Here is a 25,078-nt window from a genome sequence, read left to right on the forward strand (position 1 = left end):
TTTTCCCATTCCAAAGTCTTGAAACAGAGTGATCCGCCTCGTTCATCCTATTCCTCCTTCTAAACTGGTTTTTAGAAAAAGACAATATTATTTTTCCTCTTTAATGTGAGCATATCATTGTATTATCTTTTTCATAAATATTTTGATTATAAGTAGAATGAAAAAAGCCCTTTGTTATATATATTTTCTTTCTATTCTTTGCAAATGTGAAAACTATATATCTTTGAGGATGTTTGTGGGGAGTATTCTTAGTTCATGAAATCAATGTGGAAAGACTGATTTCCAGGGAGGTACCAAATTAGCTGTTGAGGTGATTGCCTATTCTGCCCATATGTAAAACCCTCCCTGCAATATGTATCATACACATACATAATTATACGTGTATTTCCATTCATAGAATAATAATAACATCATATTTCTATATTGATTAAAATTTACAAAAAATTTCCCAGCTATAATCTTATGAAGTCTATGGTGCAAATTTGGGAGGTAAAGTGGCTTTTTATAAAACTCAGCTTTAAAAATGGACTCATGCTCATTTTGTAATGTAAGGCATCTACATGTAAATCACATAAATTTTGAGTATAATGGTGGGATGGAGAAGGAGTGATAGAAGATAGTCCTGGCTAAGATTTTGATAATTTCCTTCTGTCTAGCTGGGGATTGTTCATCTTTTCTCCTCAAAGACAATCAATGACATCAGGAAGGTGAGGTCTTGACTTGCAAGTGAATTTGATTTAAGTGAGGCAGGATTGAGGAAGATTTTTTAATGAAGGAAGTCTGAGTGTAGTCACTATTAAAGTAGAAAACAGTCTGAAAGGCAGAACAGGTACAAAGTAAACCCAAAGAGAGCAATAAAGATTTCTGTGGGATTTTAGTGCTGATGTACCTGTTGTCAGTGAGATGTCAGTTACTTTTTAATGTCACTGCAATGTCAACCCAGTCAGGATTATTTCTTCTAATCCTGAACACAATAAAACAGTTCAATAAATATTTTGAATTATGACTGGTAGTACAATGTTCCCCCCTAGGAGTTGCCATAATACTTTTCTCTACATGTGTTGTATTTAAATTTGTTTAATTGCGTTTTGCTAGACACCTTCTCCTTGAGCTCTCTATTTTAGTTCTTTCCTTTTAAGACAGCTCTGCTTATGGACTCTCTCAAAAGCTTTATTGCTTTGGTTGTATTGATTTTTTTGGATGGATTCTTCAAGCATCGATTCCCAAACAATGCCATTTACCTGCCAGCAGAGGATATAGTACTGATTTCTGTTTTATCTTTTTCTCCCTTTCATCTCTTTTGTTTAAAAGGCTTAATTATTTCAGGCACTTTCAATCTCTAGATTTGTATGGCTATACTTACTTACACACACAGATAGATACACACATACAATCACAAATGCATGCACTTTAATATAAAAGCTTTTTTTTTTCTTTTCAGAAAGCTTATTTGAAAGATAAGGTTTGGATCAGTTATGGTCTTGGAGGGGAATTGTGATGGTTGTGTCTTGTGAAGATGCAGCTAATTTTATTTTATTTTTTCAAATAGTATTTTATTTTTCCAAATATATATAAAGATAGTTTTGAACATTCATTTTTACAAAACTTTGTGTTCTAAATTTTTCTCTCTCCCTTTCTTATTTTCCCCATCCCAAGACAGCAAGCACTCTGTTATAAATTAAATATGTGCAATCCTTTTAAACACATTTCCATATTTGTTATGTTATACAAGTAAAATCAGACCAAAAGGGAAAGAGAAAACCAAGAGAAAGAAAGCAAACAAACAAAGAGGTGAAAATACTATGCTTTGATCCACATTCAATCTCTGAATTTCTCTCTGAATATGATTGGAATTTTCCATCCTAAGTCTATTGGAATTGACCTGAATCACCACATTGCTGAAAAAAGCCAAGTCTACCATAGTTGATCATCCCATAATCTTGTACTATGTCCAATGTTCTCCTGGTTTTGCTCACTTCACTCAAATGCCGATAATTTTTAAAGAATACTCACTGTATTTTCTTGTTTCTTTACAGGCAGTGTATTGTAATGGATAGAAACTAACAGAGTATGATGGTACAAATCTGTAGTCTCTACTAACCAAGTGTTTGAGGCTAATGAAACTCTGGGATACAGTGGGCTAAGCTGATCAGACATGTGCACTAAATGGCTCCCTGGGAGCTGAGGTTAAAGAGGGATTTAACCTCATTTTGTCCAAGGAGCCCAAGAACCATGCCTTTGTAAAGGATTGGGCCTTAGAATAGCCCCTTTATTTCTATCCTGAGATAGGAAGACTTGATCTCACAAAGGTTATAGCAGCATCAATAATGTATAATGACTTAACTTGGATTCAGGAGCAATCTGGGTTTAGATGCCAGCTTCAACACATCCCAGAGATATAACCATATCACTTAATTTCTTTATGATCCTTAATTTTATGCCCTGTAAAATGGGGATAGTGATATCTACAATTCCTACCATATAGTGCTTTTGTGAGGCTCAAATGTCAATATCTTTAAAGCTTTGCAAACATTAAAGCACCATACAAATGTAAGCTCTTATTATTGAATTCAAAAAGGTAGGATAGAAGGAATAAAAACACAGTCCAGGCACTGTGCTGTGCTTTATAAGTATTATATTGTTTGATTTGTACATCAACCCTGGCATACTTACAGTCATTATCCCCATTTTATCATTGAGGAAACTGAGACCGAAGTTAAATGAGTTGCCTAGTCATACAGCTAGTAAGTGTCTGAGGTTGGATTTGAATTTGGGGTTTCTTTACTCCAGGTCTAGCCCTCTATCCACCTTACTGCCTGTTTATCACTTAGAAAAAAATAAAGCTGATATAACTGTAGTATCATAAAATCTAGAGCTATACAGAAACTTGGAGATCCTTCACTCTAAACATCTCATGGTTCAGATCAAGAAAGTGAAGTTAAAACAGAGTAAGTGAAGGAAGTGTGATTGTGTGGAATGAACATTGAGTTTGAAGTCTGAAGGCATAGTTCCAAATGCTAACTCTCCTACTCATTCCATCTGTGTTTTGGGCAAGTTTTTTTTTTAACTTTTTGGAGCCTCAGTTTCCCTACCTGTCATATGAAGGAGTTAAATTATATGGCTCGTGAAGCTCTTTTCACTTTTAAATCACCTCTTCACCTCCTCTCCTAAGATATATGTCCAAAGTACTATCAGGAGTTAAATAAAGGAGTTGAGATCTAAACTTAGCCCCTCTGATTTGGAATCCAGTGAAAAGAGCCTCAGGCTTTACTTTTATTGTGATTTGTCCATGGTAGATGTCTAATAAATGGTTGTAATGTTGTATTGAATTGAATTTTCTGTTTCTTTCTAAATTCCCCTGGACACAATAAATATATCATGCCTTCTCACTCAGACAAAATGCAGAGTTACAGTAAAATGTCCTGGAAATGGCTGAATTGTTAGGGATAGATTTGTTAAGCTTTGCTAATACAGACTCAGCTTTGAAAAGGATCATTTCTTAACAGGCACTGTAGTTTCAGAGAGAAATGAGAATTAACTTTAGTGATTTTATTAAAGGTTACTATGTTAATAATGGAATTAAAAGTACTATCTGTAAAATGTAAGTTGAAGACTTTCCTATAGGCCTATAAGACATCTCAGGACTCTGTGGGATTTTTACTGAAAAACATGATTATAGAACTCGTACCTCCCTAAAGCCAAGGACTGCCATCCTCCCTCTGGCCTTAGGTGTTAATGATGCCGTCAGATATTACAGAGAAAACATCAGAGTCTGTACCTGGCAGATAAGGAAAGGGGAGAGTGCTTTCATCTTCCTTTGCTTTAAAGTATTTTTCCTTTTCAATTTTAGTAGGATTTCAATTAGAAGAGAGCACAGTTGTCCTGGCTTCTATTATTTTGAGGAATGTGGTTCATTTAGGGAGTTTATATTTGAAAGGTAAGTTTCATAGAGTTGGAACTAGTAGATACCTTAGATATACTCTGCTCCTATCCCTTAATTTTCCAGACAAAGAAACTTAGTGGCTTAGTCCAAGATTAGAGTCAAGATCCAAACTCAGGTTTCCCAAATCCAGTGTTTTTTTCTTCCAGTTCTTAACATAATATATTTTGGTTTACCATTCAAGCTATGATTTTTATTCATCTTAAAAGTATAATCATGTGGGGATCTCATAAAAGGATAATACTATTATCTCTGTATTTCTGTGTCATTGAAAAGATTACACAATTAGTAGAAAGAGGATGGGAAGTTTCCAATACTTATTTTGACTTGTCTAACTATTCAGCTTGATTCAATATCACTTACTGTTATGTTTGACTCAGGTGGATGTATTCTGGTTACCCAAGGAGATACATGGTGGATGGGCTCTGTCCTCTTGTGCCCGATTATGGACTCTTAATGTATAGGGTTTGGAGTGAGGCCTTTTGGGGAATGAAAGGTCGGGGATAATGTTTCTTGCACCTCTATCTATATTCTGTAAAGGGTACAACAAAAATGCTTCCTAAATTCTCTCTGAGTGGTATGTAGCTCAGTGCAACATACTAATGAGTATAAACTGATCCAAATTAAATAGGGCAGTGGGACCAATTATGTCTTCTCATGGTTGTTGTAATGCTTTGACACTATAGAACTAGGCGAATAAATGTTAGACCATTGTCATGGAAATTAAGTAATTTTTAGATCGTGAGTGTGGAAACTAGGTGGGAAAGTATACTTTTATCCCCAACAGAACAAATATGTATATCATTGTTTTTCCCAAGGCAAGGTCTCCATATTTCACATGGACTGGAAGAATAGTGGTCACTCATAGGTCTAATCTTAATAATGACTAGCATGTGAGATTTGATCTGCTCTATCCTACCCTGGTCCGGTTCAACAGTTCTTAGGGAGTTTATTCCTGGACATTCTCCTAATGATGGCAGGCTTAGTATGGACAGCTAATGAACTTTATAGAACTTCAGCTCAGAGCTCTTGTGCTCAAAGAATCCTCTAGCCTCCTTGGTAGTAGGAATTATAGATATATTGTTGCTATTTAGTGAAATATCTCATTGGAAAAACAATTGACCTAGAAAATGAATCAAGGAGAAATCATTTAAAAATTATTAAAATACTTTATAAAAAAGAGTTTATATATCATATTTCAAGAACCAATCAAGTAAAACTACTCTGATATCATACAGAGAATAAAATAGAAATTGAAAGAATCTACTGTGAAATAGACCCCTAAATGAAAATTTCCAGTAATATTGTAGTCACATTCTAGAGCTCTTTAATCAAAGAGAAAATAGTTCAAGCAGTCAGGAAAAAACACTATAAATATCATGGAATCACAGTTAGGATCACACAAGATTTAGCAGCTTCCACATTAAAGGAGCAGAAAATTTGTAATATTCCAGAAGGCAAAAGAGATAGAATTATAGCCATGAAGAACTTATCTAGTACAACTGAGTAAACTTCTTCAGGGCAAAAATTGGATATTTAATTTGAAAAAAAAATCTTTAGTTTTCTTTTTTTTTTACACTTCATAAAATATTTGAAGATAAAGGATTTCTTAAATCATAGCTTTCATATTGTGTGCAGGTATTGTGCAGAGCAGTTTTATGTTTCAAAACAATCAAATCCTACTGAGGTTTAAAAGAAAATGCTAAATACTCTATATAGGTATACTGTTTTCTCCTCCTTAACTTAGAGATACTCTGAGGTAGTATAAATTAAGCAAGGAAAAGCAGAAAAAAATCCCTTGGGTCCATATTGGTTCTGACTCCTGTGGGCAATTTAGGAATTGCATCAATTCCCAAGGATACATCTAGATTTATATGTGATTGATCTTCTGGTTTTTTTTTGAATCTAATGACCTATATTTAACTCTACCTTTGGAACCCAATCAAGGGAAAATAGACATTCTAAAGTTGGTCAGAACATACATTTCTGCAAACTTGGTGCTATGAAGGGGAAAGACAAAAGGAAAATGGAAAAGAAATAGATGCATATCCTGAAAAAGAACCCTTAGTACATGAATATATATGGGATTTTTTTTTGAAACAGTATTTCCTTTGAGATATACTGGCAAAGTTTTCAAGAAAATCACATCAGAACATTTTTAACTTCTATTTTATTATAAAATGTAAAGTCACCACAGCCTCTATAATTTGACTACAATTCTGTTATCATAAAGGACAATTTGAAGAAACTATATCACAGTCATAGAATCAGAGGAATATAGAATCTATTCCTTGCAAGTTATCCTGGGCAGCTTTCCTGATTTGGGGACTAGTCACTTCTTTGTTATTGTCATTGTGATGGGAATAAATCTAAATGACATTAATAGCTAGTTGTTTGTCTTATCCAAGTTGGTCTGAGCAATGCTACAGGGGGAGCTTAGTCATGGACTTTGGCTATGTGTCCTGATCACAGAGGAATCAAGAGAGGAAAATGGTTCCATTCAGAAATATCTGCCAGCAATCTATATGGTATATGCACATTAGAGATAAACTATCCATCTCTCAGATGGGAATGAAGATTTTTGGTTCTTTATAATATATGTTTACGAGTTCTTCAAAGAGCACATCCTGCCTTGGATTACTCATCAATGCATCCAATTTATATTAAGTTCAAATGATTTTCTTAGTTTTTAATGTCCTTCCATTACCTATTCTCCATTTACCTTCCTGATTTCATCTTTCTCTATAAGGATCCTGATCATATAATCCCCAAAGATAACATAAAGAAGGTCTCAAAAGCTGTCACAGATCTTGTAATACAACATTTCCTTGTCAACTATTTGGAGGCATATTCTATGCCTCAAGACCTTAAGTGGCTTAGAATGTGGTTTATTGAAACAGACACATATTCTACCTTACTTAAACCTTCTACAGACATCACCCTTGCCCTTTATGTGATATTCTTTTTCAGTTCTTTGAAGACTCTTGTATTCAGGTTTTGCAATCAGAGAAACCTCATGAAAGAATATCAACATTGAAATGATGGCCCTTGTTTCTGGGGGAAAGTAGAGATTGTTAAAATATTTTTTGAATTTCCTGAAGGCAATCCAGCCCATTTTTCTCTTTATTTTAATTTTATGTCCACTTCCTACTTTATTGTCTGTTTATATAGTACTCTGTGTTCCAACTGGTATTGGGCAAATCCATTAGTTTGTTTATTCAACTCCATGTCACAATCTAGGGTCAGTATTATTTTATGTGGGCCAAATCCTGCCAGTAACCTGTTTTGGTATGTCCTATGAGTTAAAAATAGCATTTTTGTGGGCTGTATCAAATCAGACAGTGGCCAAAGCCTTTGGGCCATAATTTGCTGAATTCTGATTTAGACAATAGATAGGACATTCTTCATCCATTTGGTCTTTCTTCTGTGGATGATCAGGTCAAATTGAATAATTAATGCTTATTTCATTTAGTGGGTCTTATCAATCTTGTCATGGAATTTTTCAGTCTTTTTATCCTTTGCAAACAGGATTAGTTGGAGTCAGGAAGACATAAGTTCAAATCTAGCTTTAGACATTCACTAGTTATGTGAATCTGTGTAAGTCAGTTAAATTCTGTCTCAGTTTCCCCATCTATAAAATGTGTATCATAATAACACTTACCAATCAGGATTATCATGAGGATAAAATGAGATAATTTTGTAAAGAATCTTGTATCCCTTAAATTACTACATAAATGCTTGCTATTATTATTAGGCAACAAAACTTAAATATAGTTTAGCAGACAGGCAAAGATTCTATTAATGGAGTCATTCCTAAATTGGATGTCTGCCACAGTCAGACCACTGATTTGTTAGAACAAAGATCATAATTAGCAAATAGAAAGAAAAAAAAATTGAGAAAAATATATGGTATACAATTGAAACGATGTGTTCCTGAACTATTTAAAAGTCATAATGAAAAATATATAATAAACAACACAAATTACAGATAAAGATTATAAAAATTTTCTAAAGAAGTTGAACAAATAAGAACAAATTGCTTTAACAATGATCCCAAAGTCAAACTGCATGCTCTTTATCTAGCAGTGTTACTACTGGGCTTATATCCCAAAGAGATCTTAAAGAAGGGAAAAGGACCTGTATGTTCTAAATTTTTGTGGCAGTCCTTTTTGTAGTGGCAAGAAACTGGAAATTGAATGGATGCCCATCAATTGGAGAATGGCTGAGTAAATTGTGATATATGAATGTTATGAAATATTGTTCTGTAAGAAACGACCAGCAGGATGATTTCAGAAAGGCCTGATGCTAAGTGAAATGAGCAGATCCAGGAGATCATTATATACTTCAACAACAATTCTATATGATGATCAGTTGTGATGGAAGTGGCCATCTTCAGCAATGAGAGGATCCAAATCAGTTCCAATTGATCTGTAATGAACAGAACCAGCTACACTTAGCAAAAGAACACTGGGAAATGAGTGCAAACTATAACATAGCATTTGCACTCCTTCTGTTGTTGTTTGCTTGTATTTTTGTTTTTCTTCCCAAGTTATTTTTACTTTCTTTCTAAATCTGATTTTTCTTGTACAACAAAAGAACTGTATAAATATGTACACATATGTTGCATTTAAGATATACTTTAACATGTTTAACATATATGAGACTGCCTGCCATCTAGGGGAGGGGGTAGAGGGAAGGAGGGGAAAAGTTAGAACAGAAGTTTTTGCAAGGGTCAATGTTGAAAAATTACCCCTGCATATGTTTTGTCAATAAAAAGCTATAATAAAGTAAAAGTCATCGATTTGTTGTGATCTGCATCATTGGAGATAATGGTGGAGGACATGAATTCAAGACCTAAGATAGAAGACTAATTACAGGTGAAGAGTGTAATTTAAAGAGTTATAGGACAGCCTCCTATCCTAAAATAGATCCTCTGAAGAATTAAAATGTCATTTTAAAAGTTTTGATTGAATTAAATTTGGGGAGGGCAATCTTTAAGAATACCCTATGGTATAATTGCAACAAAAATATCTAAGTATTTTGATTTTGTTGCTATACAATTGTTAAGAAAGCTTTAAAAGTTTTATGAGTTTTTTGTTCTGTTTTACACTAATGCCATGTACAAATAGAATACTTCACACTTAAGCAAATGAATAGTCAATTCATGAAATCTGATAGAATGGCCACTTGATAGTAAATGTGTTTTGAAATGTTATATAGCTACAAATTAAGGACAATGACAACCTCTGATGAATTAAGGTAATGGAGAAATTATATATTGCTGAGAATAGCTGAGAATAGCTAAATCCTTCACAGTTGATAATAATTCAATATTGCTGTTACTGTATATGATGTTCTCTTAGTTCTGCTCATTTCACTTTGTATAAGTTTATGTAAGTCTTTCTATGTTTTTTGAAATCAGCCTGCTCATCATTTCTTATAGCACAATAATATTTCATTATAATAACATATATAACTTGTTCAGTCTTTTGCCAGTAAATGGGCAAAAGTGATATGTTTTTTAAAGAAATTCTTATAGACTTACAAACTCTTATGGTCTTAGAGGAGTTAAGATATGAGTTGTCTAAAAGAATATTCTCATAATAAAATTATAGATCCTTGAAGTGTTGATGTATAAATACTTAAATAATTTTTTTAGATTATCCATGAAAGGATACTTTGTGAAAGGTCCTCAAAATATATTTTATGTTCTACAGCTAATCCTAAATGACTCTGATACCTATTTCATGTTGGCTAATGCTTTCTTGACTGAATATTTAGGACTATATTTCTGATATTGGTAAAGCTAGTCTGGTTGAAAGATAAACCCAAAGAACAGGATTGATTCAGTCATCACAGCTTCTGATTCTGGATAGGGAATATGGCTTTATGAGATTTCTTAATATAGTTTTATAACATTTTCATCTTCAGGGATAAGATTTTTATGCCTTTTTGCTGTATAAGGTAGTATTAAAATTGTTTTGACACTGGGTCTTAATGAAAAATACTTCACAACATAAAGAGAATAATACTTTTTATTTTCCATTGTGTCTGTCATCATACCACAGGAATTGTTTCTAGAAGAATTGTTAACAACAGGGTCCTTTTATGATAGGAAGTAAACAACATTTTATTTCCCTTTTCACCCATTTTATCAGATCAAAACAGAATGATAAAACCATCTGTTCAATATTAAGTAGCTCTAGGTACTCCAGCAATTAATTTGAGAGTTATAAAATATTAGTTAAAATTATACTTGAAATTAAATTAAAGAATGATGAAAAAAGAGTATCTTTAAATAATCTTTAAAGAGTCTCTAGTTTTATTTTAAAAAAGAACTAGATCATAAGGGATAAAGAGAGATAAAAAAAGGGAAGAAGAGAAAGACAGAGAGACAGAGAGATATTTGGGAATGCAACAAAATGTTGTAATACTGTTTTATCAATAGCTGCCATAGATGCATTTTGCCAACACTTGTCTCCATTTTTGAACCTGCAATAAGGAATTGAGTTGAACAAAATGTCAGCACGTGAGGAAAAGGACATTTGCATCTAGGGAGAGAGATGATTCTGTAGGATCTAACCTCCATTTGTTAAATTATGTTAAATATTTTAACGGTAAATACTGGCATCAAAATGGTAAGGAATAATGTAATTTTCGGTCCTGGTTTCACTTAAAAACTTAAATAAATGCCAAGGAATCTTTAAATCATAGTGTAACATGTGAAGAATAAATTATAATTTATTTTCATTAGATAGACTTCAAAACATTTTTTCCAGAATTTTCCAATTCCATTTAATTCTACAAAAAGTAATCCAGTTAGCTTGCCTTATTTACTACAACCAAACAAAAATTAGAGTGGATTGGTGTAGCCATTCTGGAAAGCAATTTGGAACCATGTCTCAAAAGTTATTCAACTGTGCACACCCTTTGACCCAGCTGTATTATTGCCAGGCCTATAACTCAAAGAGATCAAAAAAAAAAAAAAAAAAGAAGAAAATGTCTTAGATGATGGCAGTTCATTTTGTGATATGAAAGAACTTAAGTATAAAAGAATGCCTATCAACAGGAAATGATAAAAAATTGTGGTATATGAATGTGCTAAGGTACTGTTATATAAGAATATTTAGAAAATTTAAAAAGATATGGTTTCAAAAAAACCCTGGAAGCTGTGGATGGATTGAGGTAGTGTGAATTAAGCTGAGTCAAGAGAATAATTTATTCTGTAATATTAACATTATAATGATAATTATTAAAAACTTGAGATTTCTGATCAGTACAGTGAGCTATCATGACTCCAGAGGACTGATCAGGAAGAAAGGTATCTATTCCTAACAGAGCTATATTAGACTAATATTCTAAATTTGAATATGTCCAACATGAAAATTAGTTTTGTTTGACTGTGCTTGCTTGTTAAAGGTTTACTTTTTCTTTTTCCATTGAGGGCAGGGGAGATGGGAAAGAAAAGAAATGAATTCCTGATGGCCAAAAAAAAAAATCAATTTTAAAATTTAAAAATAAAAGTAAAGGAAGAAAGAATTTAAAAAGATCACCAGTTGGATACTATGGACTAAAATTTTTCAGGGCAAATGGAGCTCTCAAAAGGAAATTTTGACACAGAAAAGGAGATAATTTTAATGAGAAGAAAAACTCACAAAGAAAATTTTACAATATAGTTATAGAAAAGGAAACAAGGGCAGGTAAAAAAAATGAATATAAAAATTTGGCATGGTCATATAAAAATAGTTAAAAGGTCCTAACATTCAGCATGAACCATGGCTGGTGAGCAGAAATAAATTTTAAAAAGGTTTTTTTTTTTCAATCTGTATTCGGAGAAAGGAGAAAATCAAAGAAGGGATAGCATTTTTGTTTAGAGTGTATGAGATGATCATAAATGAAAACGGAGAAGGCAGAATTTTTAGTTTATTTTTGTTTTCTTTGCCAAGGAGAGTGGCCTCTTCACTATAAATGAAAGAGCAAAAGGGTCTAATTGGATATTGATACTCCAAATATGTAAACAGATAATATGAGAGCACCTAATTACCATGATCATTTGAAGTCTCCAGGCCCACATGAATGACATCACTGGGTACTGGAAGAAATAATTTATTGAGTCCCTGTCATTGATACTTCAAGGATTGTGGGAGAATGGGAAAAATAATAGGGGTGAAGAAGGACAAAAATTCTGTTTTTCAAAAAAGAAAAGAGTACAGAGTCTGCAAACTATAGACCCATGACTGATTCCTGTGAAAAGTATAGAAGTGATCATTAAAGAGATATTTAATAAATATTTGAAAAGAAAGAGATGATTATAAAGATCTAGTGTAACTTCATCAAGGAAAGTTTGTGACTTGCAAATATTATTTCATTTTATGAACAGCTCCCTAACCTGGTGTATCAGGGGAGAGCTATAGATCAAGTTTATCTGGATTTAACTAAGCATTTGATTAAGACCTCTTGTGCTAGTCTTGTGGAAAAGATGGAGAAATGTGCACTACAATATAATATAATGGACTGGATTCAGTACTGGCCACATTGGTTGGATTAAATTTATTTGTTGATGAAGTAATGTCAATTTGTCAGGAAGTTCCCAGTGGAGTTTCTCAGGGATCTATGGTAATCCTTGCACTATTTAACATTTAATAGATGAGATGATTGTCAGACTTACAGATGACACAAACCTAGTCTGAGGTGGATGGAAGGAATGACATGATGACAAGGAAAAAGCTTGACAGGCTAGAAAATTGGAGACAAAGTTGAATATAAAAAGATTGAATTCAACATAGATAGAAGTAAGGTTTTATGTTTAAGCTCAAATATTTTATTTTACAAGTTCATGATGGGGAGATAAGGTTAGACATAGTTCCAAATTGCTTTCTTCAATGGTTGGACCAATTCATAGTCCTATCAGCAGTGTACAATTGTGCCTGCTTTCTCACAGTTCATTCAATATTAGTCATTTTCTTGAGATATAATAATACAGTAGTTTCTCTGAAAAAGATTAGTAGATTTTGGTGGACTGCAAGGTCAATATGAGTGAGTATCCTCTCCCAAAAAGCAAATATGATTTTTGGAATTAAGGGGGTGACAAATCCTCTGTATTCTGCTCTGGTCAAAGGAATATTATAATCAGTTGTGGGCACTACAGTTGAAGAAGGCAGAGAATAAACAGAGAAGAGCACCCAGGTTAGTATAGATGATCTTGAGTGTATATTATATGAAGATTGTTAAAACAAGTGGAAGTATTTGGACTGGGGAAGAAAAGACAGGGAGGATTATTTAAAGGGCTTGCATATGGAAAATACACATTGGATGGAAACTGCAAAAAAGACAAATTTAAATTTGATATCAAGAACTTCTTAACAATTACAACTGTCTTAAAGTGAAATGTGATGACATTGAGGTGGGACATGACCTTTTATTGGAGGTCTTCCAGCAGAGAATGAATGACTATTTGTCAGAAGGCAGTAAAGTATGGTGCTCTAAAACCAGAGGTCCTGGATTAAAAACATTTTTCTGACACATTATATCTATATTACGTTGAGCATGTAATTTTCTTGGATCTTAAATTCTTTAGATGTAAAATTTTGGAATTAGACAAGATAGACTCTTAGGTCACCTTGAGTTCTAAAGCTACAAGCCTATGTTATGATACAATTCCTTTCAGGTATGGGTTGGACTATCTACTGCTTGGAGTGCTAACTCTAAAATTCTATGATTCCTTGGGTCAGTTTTAATAACTCTGCTCCACTTTTCTTATTTCCACAGCTCAATAATTTTTAGGTCATTATGAGGTGCAACCAAATAAAAACAGAGTTTTCATAGTTTTGTGGCTTGTTTATTTAAGTCCAGGACTGCTACCATGAAACATAATTTCCTGAAACAATGAAACCTAGTAGTAGCAAAAGGAAAAGCCAACTTCTAATTTAACGAAGTGTAATGATGTATATTACAATTAGGGAGTGTTGATATCAGAAAATGAGCATCAAAAGATATTTTAAATATTAAGAGTTTTTGTAAGGGGGTGTCTCGCTCTTTAAAAAAAGTTGCTTATAGTATTTTGAAAATGAATGGTGGGAGACTGTTGTAATTAACCTTTTAATGAGCCAGAATCCAAGTTGATTTCTGAGTTCCTCAATGGTACTCTCTTTCTAGATTGAGCAGCTACCTGATCTTGCTGTCTCCTGATTAATGAAAACCTATAATGTAATATTAAAGAAGAAAGAAATCTATACCTTTACCATGCTGACTGGTTGACTTTGGAATTACAAAGCTCTGTCTTTGAAGCTGCTTCATGTAATCCTTCTAAATCAAGGATTTTCAACTGAGGTTCTGTGGAATCAATCAAGAGTCCATAGATTTTATGGAGTCTGTTTCCTTAGAGCTTTTTTATATTAATGATTGTATTTTTTTTTTTTTTTTTTTGCAAGGCAAATTGCTAAGGGTCACACAACTAAGTGTCAATTGTCTGAGGCTGGGTTTAAACTCAGATCCTACTGATTCCAGGGCTGGTGCTCTGTCCACTGTGCCACCTAGCTGCTGTTTGATAATTGTATTTCAATATAAGTGATTTCCTTTGTAATCTTTAGTATTTTATTTTATGGATATAAAATATTGTTTTAAGAAGGGGCCCAAAGGCTGCCAAAGTAGGAGTCCATAACACACAAAAAAGCCCCAACAAGTGCTCTGAGTAACTCCCTAAGGTTCAAATTTGCAGTGGAGTTGCTTATCTACAGCAATGGAGGGAATTTAGCAGAAATCACAGATTGGGACAAAAAATTAAAAATTGGCTTTATGGAAGAGAATAATCTGATGGCAATCATACCATTTTTCTAACTTCCTGTCATTTATTTCATTTGTTTCTTCTTTTTCCATATCCTTTGCTATCACCCTAATCTAGGTGTTAACTACCTTGTGTTGACTTTACTCCAATGGCCTCTTAATTAGCTAGCAAAATATAGTTTAAAGATTTCAAATGAGAAGATAAGGATTTGAATCCTGTCACTTTCTCTGGCTTGGCTGTGTGACCTTATGAATTCTGTTTTCTCATTTGGTTAAAAAAAAAAAAGAAAAGAAAAGAAAAGAAATTGAACTAAATTATGATCCTTAGGGCTTTTCATCCTATAATATCCATAATATCCATAATATCCCCCCCCCCATATCCATTCTCTGTTCTTCCATGATGTTTTCTTCCTTTTATATTGTTAGTTTCTTGAACATGGGTATGCTTTTGTTTGTTGTCTTTGCATGCTCAGCACTTCATACTATGTTCTGTACATATTAATTTCTTTTTTTTTTAATTGAAGCTTTTTACTTTCAAAACTTATACAAGGATAATTTTTCACCACTGAGTCTTGCAAAACTCTGTGTTCCAATTTCCCCCCTTCTCCCCACCTCCTCTCCTATATGGAAAGTAATCCAATATATGTTAAAAATAGTAAAAATATACATATTGAGTTCTTAAGAAAAAATTGTTGAGGCACTAAGTCTTTTCCAGTACTAAGCCTGCTATGAGGCACTCTCCCCCTCACTGTTTTTTCCCTTTAACAGTGTCTTTTCTGTTTACTACAGCCAACTTTAGTTAGTCTCCTACATTTCCCTGTGGATCTAACCTGCCAATCAATGACATACCCATGTCTCCTGACATATTCTTTTAATGCATTCTTTCAAATTTCTTTCCTTGGCAATCCTATTGCTCTCCCAAATCTATTGCATATTTGCCACTCCTAGTGCCTATTTTACCTCTTAATTTTGTCTGTAACCTCTTCTCCTATATAACTTGTCTTTTGACAAAAAAGGAGAAAAATTTGTTGAGTGAATTTAATTGAACTTATCTATACAGCTGCCAAAAAAGAATTCTGATTCCTAGAGGCAAGATGGCACAGTGGGGAAAATGCTGGATTTAAAGCTGGGATCAAATTTTTGTCTCTGATACTACTTGTGTAACTTTATTCAAATCTCTGAGTCTCAGTTTCTCATCTGTAAGAAGAGAGAGTGGGAACAGATGAATCTTAAGTTCTCTTCTTCCTCTAACTCTCTGATATGATCTCAAAGCACAGCATAGGCAAATTTCTATTTGCTGTAAGAACAAATGTTTCCTACTAAGTGTTCAGAAATTTCTATCATATCTGACTCTTCATGATTTTATTTGGGGTTTTCTTAGTAAAGATACTGGAGTGACACTTTTACTGCACCATCTAGCTGTCTCTTCCTAATTAAAACTGTCCAAAAGAAGAAATGTCCTGGGAATTAGTGGGTTTTTATCAGTGGAAATCTTCATGCAGGGACCAGGTATTGACTTGTCAGGGACTCTATACAGAAAAAAAATTTCTCAAAATCATACTGGGTGATCTCTCTGGTCAAACTTTATGATGGATGGATGAAGAGAGAAAAGTGTGAATGTACTTACCTGAAGTTAGTACATTTGGGGAAAGGCTGAGATCCTTTTCTTTATTGCAAAGTATAAAACAATTTAAAAAGACTATTAACAATCAATATTTGGTGCTGGAAATGTTGGTCAAATGTGTAGATGACTGTAACTTGGAAAATAATGTATTTTGACTCATGACTGCTAATATTAAAAATGTAGCATATATGTATGTATATACATATACATATATATTATATATATAACCTCTATTTTGCTACCATTCAGCTATACACTTTGTACCTTTTTTCTTATAAAATGTGGGTAGATGTGTTTCTTGAGTATAATCTTGTGTTTCTTTTGCTTGAATTCAGAAGCAGTTTGTTTCAGATTCCTTCCAATTCTGTGATTATGTGGTTTAGATAACCCAGGTTCTCATGTTTGGCATTTGATATGTGAGTCACAGGATCCTAAATTTAAAGCTATCTGTTTTTGTTATTCAGTCACATCTAACTCTTTGTGATCCTGTTGAGGGTTTTCTTGACAAAGATCATTTTCTTGACAAAGCTTTCTTGACAAAATTAGGAGTGATTTGCTATATCTTTCTTCAGATCATTTGACAGATGAGGAAACTGATGCAAATAAGGTTAAGTGACTTGCCCATGGTCGCACAGCTAGTAAATATCCAAGAGCAGATTCGAATTCAGGAAGATGAATCTTCCTGACTCCAGGCTAGACACTATCCATTGTGTTAACTAGCTGCCCTATCGGGGCAAATTTATCCTCCTCATTTTTACTGATGAGAAAACTAAGGCACAGAGAGATTTAAGGGTTATGTTGCCTTTAAGTTCTGAGGCAGGCTTTGAAATGAGAACTTCCTGACTCAGAGCACAGTGCTCTATCTGCTAAACCATCTATCTGCTTGCTGACTGATTCATTGGCTCTGATAGTAAGTGGTTATGCTATCACTAGTGAATCATTAATTTTTTTAGGATTTGGTTTCCTTATTTGCAAAATTACTGTTATGGAGTTAGACCAGATAATCATTAAAGTCTTTTTTTAAAGGCTATGATCCATATAATAAGTCCTGGGGGCCTTAAAATACAAGGGAAAGAGCATTAATTTTAGAGGAAGAAAATCAGGATTAAAATACATCTTTTCATGTTCACTAGTTTGGACAAATCTTTTTTCCTCCCTAGAATTCAATTCCATCACCATTTAAGTAAGCGTATTACATTCATGACTTCTTTGGTCTCTTCAAGTTCTAAAACTTCAAAAAATATTTTTTTTGTATAACTAGTATTTAACTCAGTGCCTGCCATGTAGTAGGCACTTAATAAATGCTTGATGATTGAATGATTCTATGATCCCACAATACTTTTTTTTATCCATCATTGATATCTATCTTATCAGGTTTGTATAGTATAATATCCTTTCCTAATGAACCAACAGTATTATGAGATCTTGGACACTTGGATAGTGCAGTAAGTCAAGAAAAGCTGAGCTCAAAATGGGTCATAGACACTTAGGTGTGTGACTCTGAGTAAGTCATTTCACTATTTGCCCCAGTTTCCTCATTAGGAAAATGAGCTGGAGAAGGAAATGGCAAAACCACTCCACCTTTGCCAAGAAAATCCCAAATGTTGTGGAGTCAGCTATAACTGAAAATTGGCTGAATAATAGTATCCTCAGTACTATTTCTCTACAATAGTGTTTGTCATTGTTTTTTTCCCCCTTACTAGTCTCTAAGTTCCATGAAGACAAGGATTACAAAAGTGGGCATCTTCCTCAGGATCAATTACATTGTCCTATATTCAGGAGCTCAATAATATTTCTTGAAGGAATGGAGGTATTTATCTGGTTTTCCTTAATGCCTCATACCAGATATTCTATACCTTGTGTAAAGAGATTTTTGTAGAGTTGTATCTCTTCGTTTTTTGCCAGAAATTAATTACTTAATTTCTCAGTTTTTTTGTCTGGACATCAAGCAGCAATTCTCTCTCAGATTGACTGGGACCAGTTCTTTTGGTTCCATGTTTTAGAGGGCACTGTTGACTCCATTATAAAGATTTAAACAAATAGGATGGCAAAGCTGCCCTCATTTTAAAACACCAAAATTCACAGCAGTAAGTTTTCTTTTCTATTTCCAAGCTAGACTGAGTCCAGTTCCCCTAACAGCTGAAGAGAAAAGGATAAATTACCAGTTTTCCATCTAAATGTTAACATTCATTGTCACTACATAGTATATATTGACACTGACACCTGAGAGGATGTTTCAGGAACCAACACATTATCCAACACCTTCCTCTTTAGTTCAATGAGCATTTCTGTGAAATTTCTTATAAACTGTCTCCTTTCATTAACTAGGCATAGTCTGCCTAGGAAAAGGGGATTGGGAAGGAAAGGAATACTTATGAAGTGTTCACTGTACTAGCAGCATATAATTTGGCAATGAATAATGTGGAAAAAGTTTGTTTTGAGTTTCAGTCAGTGACAAGAAGACTGGAAAGCTGGTGGTAAATTGAAGGTTCATCTGCGTAGGTCCTAGAGGTGGGAAAAGGAGGGCTGGGAGCTATGGAAGCCCCTTTGGAAATGGCTTGTGGATGAAATACAGCCAAAGGGAGTTTTTTATACGTTAGAGGTGAAGAAGGAAAAAGGAACATTGGCTATTAGGAAAAGGTTGAAGGAAAATCTTAGGGCATAAGCCCCTTTCTTTTTATTCTATTGTTTTTCTTAAATTTCATGTCTATAGGATCAACTTCCAATTTTGATTTTCTCCAGTTTCCTGCCATGCCAAGTATATTAAATGAAGTTTTAACAAATCTTTTGTTGAATGTAGCTATTCCTATAAGCTTCCATGAACCAATTAGATAGGGGTTTCTATTGGGGTTTGGTAGAGAGGGGATGGAGCAGTTAGGAGGTCTCCCATCCCTTCCATTGGGAGGATTCATTTTCCTGAATTCCAATCTGGCCTCTGGCACTAGCTGTGTGATCCTGGGCAAGTCATGTAATCCTGTTTGCCTCGGTTCTGCAAAATGAGCCATTAACTCCAGTAACTTTGCCAACAAAACCCCAAATGGGGTCACGAAGAGTCAGATATGACTGGAACAACAACAGAGAGGGGATAATATCTGTAGCACCAAATAAACATGAAGTTGGAAGCTCTAGTAGTGTGGCCACAAAAAATACAGAAAACAGAAAATTGTTTCATGGGAGCAAAACACCTGGACTCTGGAGTGATTATAGAGACTGTTAGCTAAGTTGAGTGGCTAGAACTCTTCACTGAGAATCAAAAAAAATCTACCCTTAAATTCTATCTCAGATACTTCCAGTGACTCTAGGAAAATCACTTGACTTTAAGCCTCAGTTTTCTCATCTGCAAAATGACAACAATAGCATTTATTTCATATTTGCAAACTTTAAAGCACTGTATGAAAGATTAACTAATACAAATTTTTGTTTCTGAATTAGCTCTTTTCTTTGGTATAGGATGAAGAGAAAAGGATTAGGAATCAGAGGACAGAGTTTTATTCCTGGCTACCTTTCTACCTATATGATTTTCTACCTATTTGACTACTTTCTACCTATATGGCTTTTTATCTATATGATAAGCCACTTTTTACTCCCAGTTTTCTTTGTAAAATAATAAGGTTAGACTATATTTGTGAGGTCTCTTCCACATTTAGGAATTCAATGGATTTAGTCCCAGCTCTGCCACTTCCAGAACTGGGTTATATCAGAGGCAAATAACATAACTTTGGGGGACTTCAATTCCCGATTTTATAAAATGAAGGGTAGACCTTAGATGATTTAAGACTTCTTTTAGCTTCAAATGCTATAACTGTAGCATAACACTCATTTCAATGTTTTAAATCTTTTGTTATTTCATTGTTAGCTGATATTTCGTGCGATAATTCCCAAATTATTGGTTTTCTGAATTTTCTACTTTTTCTGTAGCATCACAGGTACTCCTGTAAGAATAAAGAGAAATGTGCCAGATATGTGGACCTGACCAGATCTGGAGGTAACAGAAAATGGAATCTGGCCTCAGATCGCCAACCTGCATTGTTCTGGGAGGAAACTGTATCTGGGTTACATATTACCACTGGAGGGTGCTGCTTGCTGTTCAAAAACAGATAAATTTTAACTAAAAAGAAGTACTTGCTTTTCTTCCTCAGAATGATTTTAGAAAGTAAAAAAAAAGTCTCATTGAGACTTATGTCTAATTTGATCTTTTCATCTTAAGGGTAGATGAGTCCATTTGATTTTTTGTTGTCTGATATCCACTCTCTTAGAGGAAAAAAATGTTTTCAGAATTATCAAGTGGATGGATGTTGCCTAATAATTTTTTTTACTCTCTCAGATTGAGCTAGGCTTTAGATCATCAAATTAATTTAATCCAGGGCTATGATTTGATTTCTAAAACATCTCAACATTGAAGAACATTTTTATTTTTGACCAGGCCCATTATTTCATTGGTGTAGGAAACTTCTACCAGTGCAGATTGTCAACTCCCTCTGCTACTGGCAGTCTTAGAAAGTTGTGTGTGAGCACCTCCAGTTGAAATGACTTGATCAGGATCATACAAATTATACTTGTCAGAGCCAGAAATTGAATGTAGGTCTTTCAATCAACAAAGCCAACTCTCAATCCACTAGGAAACACTGTCTTTCATTCAAATAATGTAATCATTTAAAAATGGAAACTTAGAATACTTCATTTCCTATAATGTAGGCTGTCATTCCCCATACTTACTTTATTTGGGGAAAATTAGGGAGTGTCTAAATGAAGCTCACTAAAAAAGAATAGGAGTGGATGAATAGATTTCAGAATCTTCTCTCTACTATTTCAATTTCTCCTGCCAATAAATTTGTCAAGATAAAGAGTAGGCCTGTATTCAAAGCCTGTGACTCTGAACAAGTTAACCTCTTAGTAACCTAAGCAATTCTTTTATATGTTCATTATAATTAATTTGTATTTATTCATTTTTTAAAATGTTATAATTTTTAAAACTTTTAAAAAATGTTTTGAGTTTCAAATTCTATCCCTCCTTTCTTTCCGCCTTGTCCCTGAGAAAGTGAACAATCTAACATAGGTTATACATGTACAATCATATAAAAATCCATTAGTTATTTTGTACAAGAAAGAGAAAGAAAGAAAAGAGAAAGTAAAAAATAGTATGCTTCAATCTGTATTCAGATAACTGTATGTTCTAGGGAAAGGATCAACATAGCTTGATACTTAGGAATTTCTTCATCTGGGAATTCCTTAAATAAGTGAAATTACAAGTCCAGTCCTTATCATTTTCTTCTACATATCTAGTCTAGACTATAGATTTTCTTTTCCAGGAATTTGGCTTTAAAACAGAGAGCAATATAAGACAATAGCCAGAGGAGATATTAGAGTCCAGTGTGTGTGGGGAATTAAGACAGGGGAAGTTTTGGCAAATTTCTTGGCAGTAGAGATGGAGATAATAGAGAAAAGATTCTGAATTCTATACCTTCACTCTTTTTTTTGTTTGTTTGTTTGTTTTGGATGAGCTCCAGTTATTTACTCTCTAAGTTCTAGAATAGATACTAAACTGTATTAGGTAAGGATTTTCTTCATCGGCCCTTCTCTATGCCTGTCAAATAAAGAAAAATTAAGAGTATTTCTTCAGAGAAAAAGAGTAAAATAAAATAAATGTGAGGTAGTATGAGAAGAAAATGGTTAATAGGCAGGTTAGAGTTCTCTTGTTCTTCCTGTAAAGCATCACACATTTCTTCATATTCTTCCTTGTCACCTAGTCAAGCACCTTGCCCATATTAGAAGACACAGTGAATAAAGTGCTGTGCCTAAAATCCAGAAGACTTATCTTTGTGAATTCAAATGTGATCTCAGGCACTAGCCATGTGATCCTAGGCAAGTCACTTGAGTCTGTTTATCACAGTTTCCTCATCTGTAAAATGAAAAAGGAAAGGTACAATCACTCCAGTACTTTGCCAATAAAACCCAATGATTCACAAAGAACCAAGCATGATTGAAATGAGTCAACAACAATAAAGAACATATGAATGCCTTTACAACTGGGGAATACATCTTTTCCTAACACAGATAATAATCCCATAGTCAATTTAATAAAAGATTTTCGAAAAAGCTGGAGGCAAAATATTCATCACTTGGTAGATATGGTCTTTGGACAATAGATGTATGGTCCATCCATGTGACTAAGCTTGAAGCCTTTTCTCACATGTTCAGACTCATAAGAGTTTGTGTTCCACTGATGACAGTTAAATTGCACAATGGAGAGAAAATTGGACTGAGTTAAGAGGACTGGAGTTCACTTCTGTCTTCTGGTACTTACTATTTGTGTGACTGGACACACAAACTTAATTTCTGTCTGCCTCAGTTTCTTCAACTACATAATGACATCATCTACCACCGTGTTGTGATGAAGAGCAAATGAGATAATATTTATAAAGTGCTTCCTGCAATGCTGGACAATGATGTGACTGCTTAAAAATAAAGCAAGCTTAGGATGTATTAAGAAATGCTATTCATATCAAAAGTGATAATAAAGCATAGTTCATTGTCCCATTGAGAGATCGTAAATCTATACTCAAACTAGATGGTAGATTGGGACTACAGGTGGCTTATATCCATGATCTTCTGGACTATTGCCAGTCCATCTCTTCCTCAAGGGAAGTAGGGATAGCCCAGGCAAGTTAGAGGAAACTCTAATGCAGGAACAGGAATAGGAACAAGAATATAATAACTATAACAGAAGGTAGAATTAATTGGTATTGTGACAAGCAACAAAATATTTTGGGGATTTCAGGGCAAGAAGTGAGCACTTTGATTCAGGAAATCAGGAAAAACTTGTATGTTGGATCTTAAAGAAAGGGAAAGGTTTTGATAGAGAGAGTTAGGAGTAGAATGGAAGGGATGATATTCCTAAGAGAGGTAACAGTTGAGCAGAGGACAGGGACAGGAAAATGTGAGATTTGTCTGGGGAATGAAGAAAACTTGTGTCTAGCAATTGTTTGCTCATGTGAGAGGAAATAGTTTAAATCAATTAATTATGTATAAACCTTTCAAAGTTCTTAACATTTGAAAATATTTATGTGTTAAGGAGCTTATATCATTGCATATATATAAATAAATACATAAAACTAACTTTACTTTTTGACATACTAATACTGAGAGTTTCTGAGGCAATATTGTTAAATTTTGTAAAGGAATTCATTTATAATTTGACTATATTTTCTAATGTTTATTCAGTCTATTCAGTCAGTGGCATAGAAATAGCTTCTCTGTGGTTAGTATTGTGCTAAGTACTAAGAGATATAAGAAAAGTAGGAAGCAGAACACTCCTTGGAAAATTTGTTGTCTGATTAGAGAAGGACACCCTGCCTCCAACAAGAAACAATTGAATAAAACTAGACTGTAGAATTGAGAATTAAACAGACAGCATTATTGACAGGACAGCTGCTTCTGTGTGTATCAACTAACAAGGCATATGGAGAAGTTGGAGAAATTGCAAAAGAGAGCAATTAAAATAATTTAATTGAAAGAACATAAGAATTATGAAAAAAGGTTAATGACATGGGGGTGCACAGGAAAGTACATTGTCCAGGGTGACAAAAAACATGAGTTTAATTATCCCCTCTTTCCAACAGCAGCTTACTAACCATTGAATAATGCCTCATCTGTGAAATGGGGATTAAAAAAATTCCTTTTTTTTTTTTTTTGACTAAAGGGAGAAAAAGCCTAAACTGAGTGGTTTGTTGAAATATCACCTAACTACATTGCAAGATCTACTCCAGCCTTTCATATCACATATACATCATATATAATGTTGATTCTCTGTTCAACCTTTCCATGAGTAGTTAATTAATCATTTGGAAAATATCTGTGACATTTAGTCTCTTCTCATTTTTAACAGCATTACCATGTACTTCTTATTTATTACTTAGGTATGAGTATTAGAGGTGAAAGAAATTTATGACTGCTGTTTCAAAAATCAAAACCATCATATTTAAGAGAGATTTACTCTCTCTCTCTCTCTCTCTCTTCTCTCTCTCTCTCTCTCTCTCTGAAAATCATTTCATTCTCCCCTCCCCTTCAATGCCTCTTTGGAGGCTTTTGCATTATAAAGATGAAGTGAATCCCCCCTTTCTCTCCTTCCCTCCCCTCTGTCCTTTCCTCCCTTTCTCCTTTCATCTCTCCTTCCTTCTTTCCTTTCCTTCTGCTCCTTCTCTCTCTCTCTCTCTCTCTCTCTCTCTCTCTCTCTCTCTCTCTCTCTCTCTCTCTCTCTTTCTGTCTCTATTTCTCTTTTGGTGTCTCTCTCTCTCTCCTTCCCTTCCTTTCTTTATTTCCCTCTCTTTCCCCCCTTTCTCTCTGCCCTCCTCCATGTTGCTCTTTCCTCTCTCTTCTCTCTCTTACTCTCTCCCCTGTCCCCTAAGTTTTTGCCCTAGGATGTTTTGAAAAAAAGATATTTGGTCTTAGTGATATTCTTTCTACAAAAATACTTTCAATAACATCATCACTCTCCATAGTGATCAATGGAAAGAGAACTGGAAACAGTGACTGCCTAAAGCAATAGACAGCATTATAAATCTGCGTTTTCTATGCTTTATCTCTATTAACTAACCTTTTAAGTCTTTAAGCCAAAAAAAAAAAAAAAAGATGAGAAAAAAAATAGGTTTTCTATAGTGACATTAGAGAGTTTTATTTGGAGGATAATATCACTACAAATGGAATTACATTTGAAGAAGAAAGGTTAATTGCCA

The 25,078-nt window shown here is 34.0% G+C and overlaps 1 protein-coding gene across 1 annotated transcript in view; it reads left to right on the forward strand.

Annotated features, from left to right (window-relative positions):
- The window catches only part of OCA2 (OCA2 melanosomal transmembrane protein), a 533,107-nt gene that overhangs the window by 44,599 nt on the left and 463,430 nt on the right, over positions 1 to 25,078 (forward strand). The window lies entirely within an intron of this gene.

Source organism: Antechinus flavipes, chromosome 3, assembly GCF_016432865.1.
Source record: "Antechinus flavipes isolate AdamAnt ecotype Samford, QLD, Australia chromosome 3, AdamAnt_v2, whole genome shotgun sequence".
Lineage (NCBI taxonomy): Eukaryota > Metazoa > Chordata > Mammalia > Dasyuromorphia > Dasyuridae > Antechinus > Antechinus flavipes.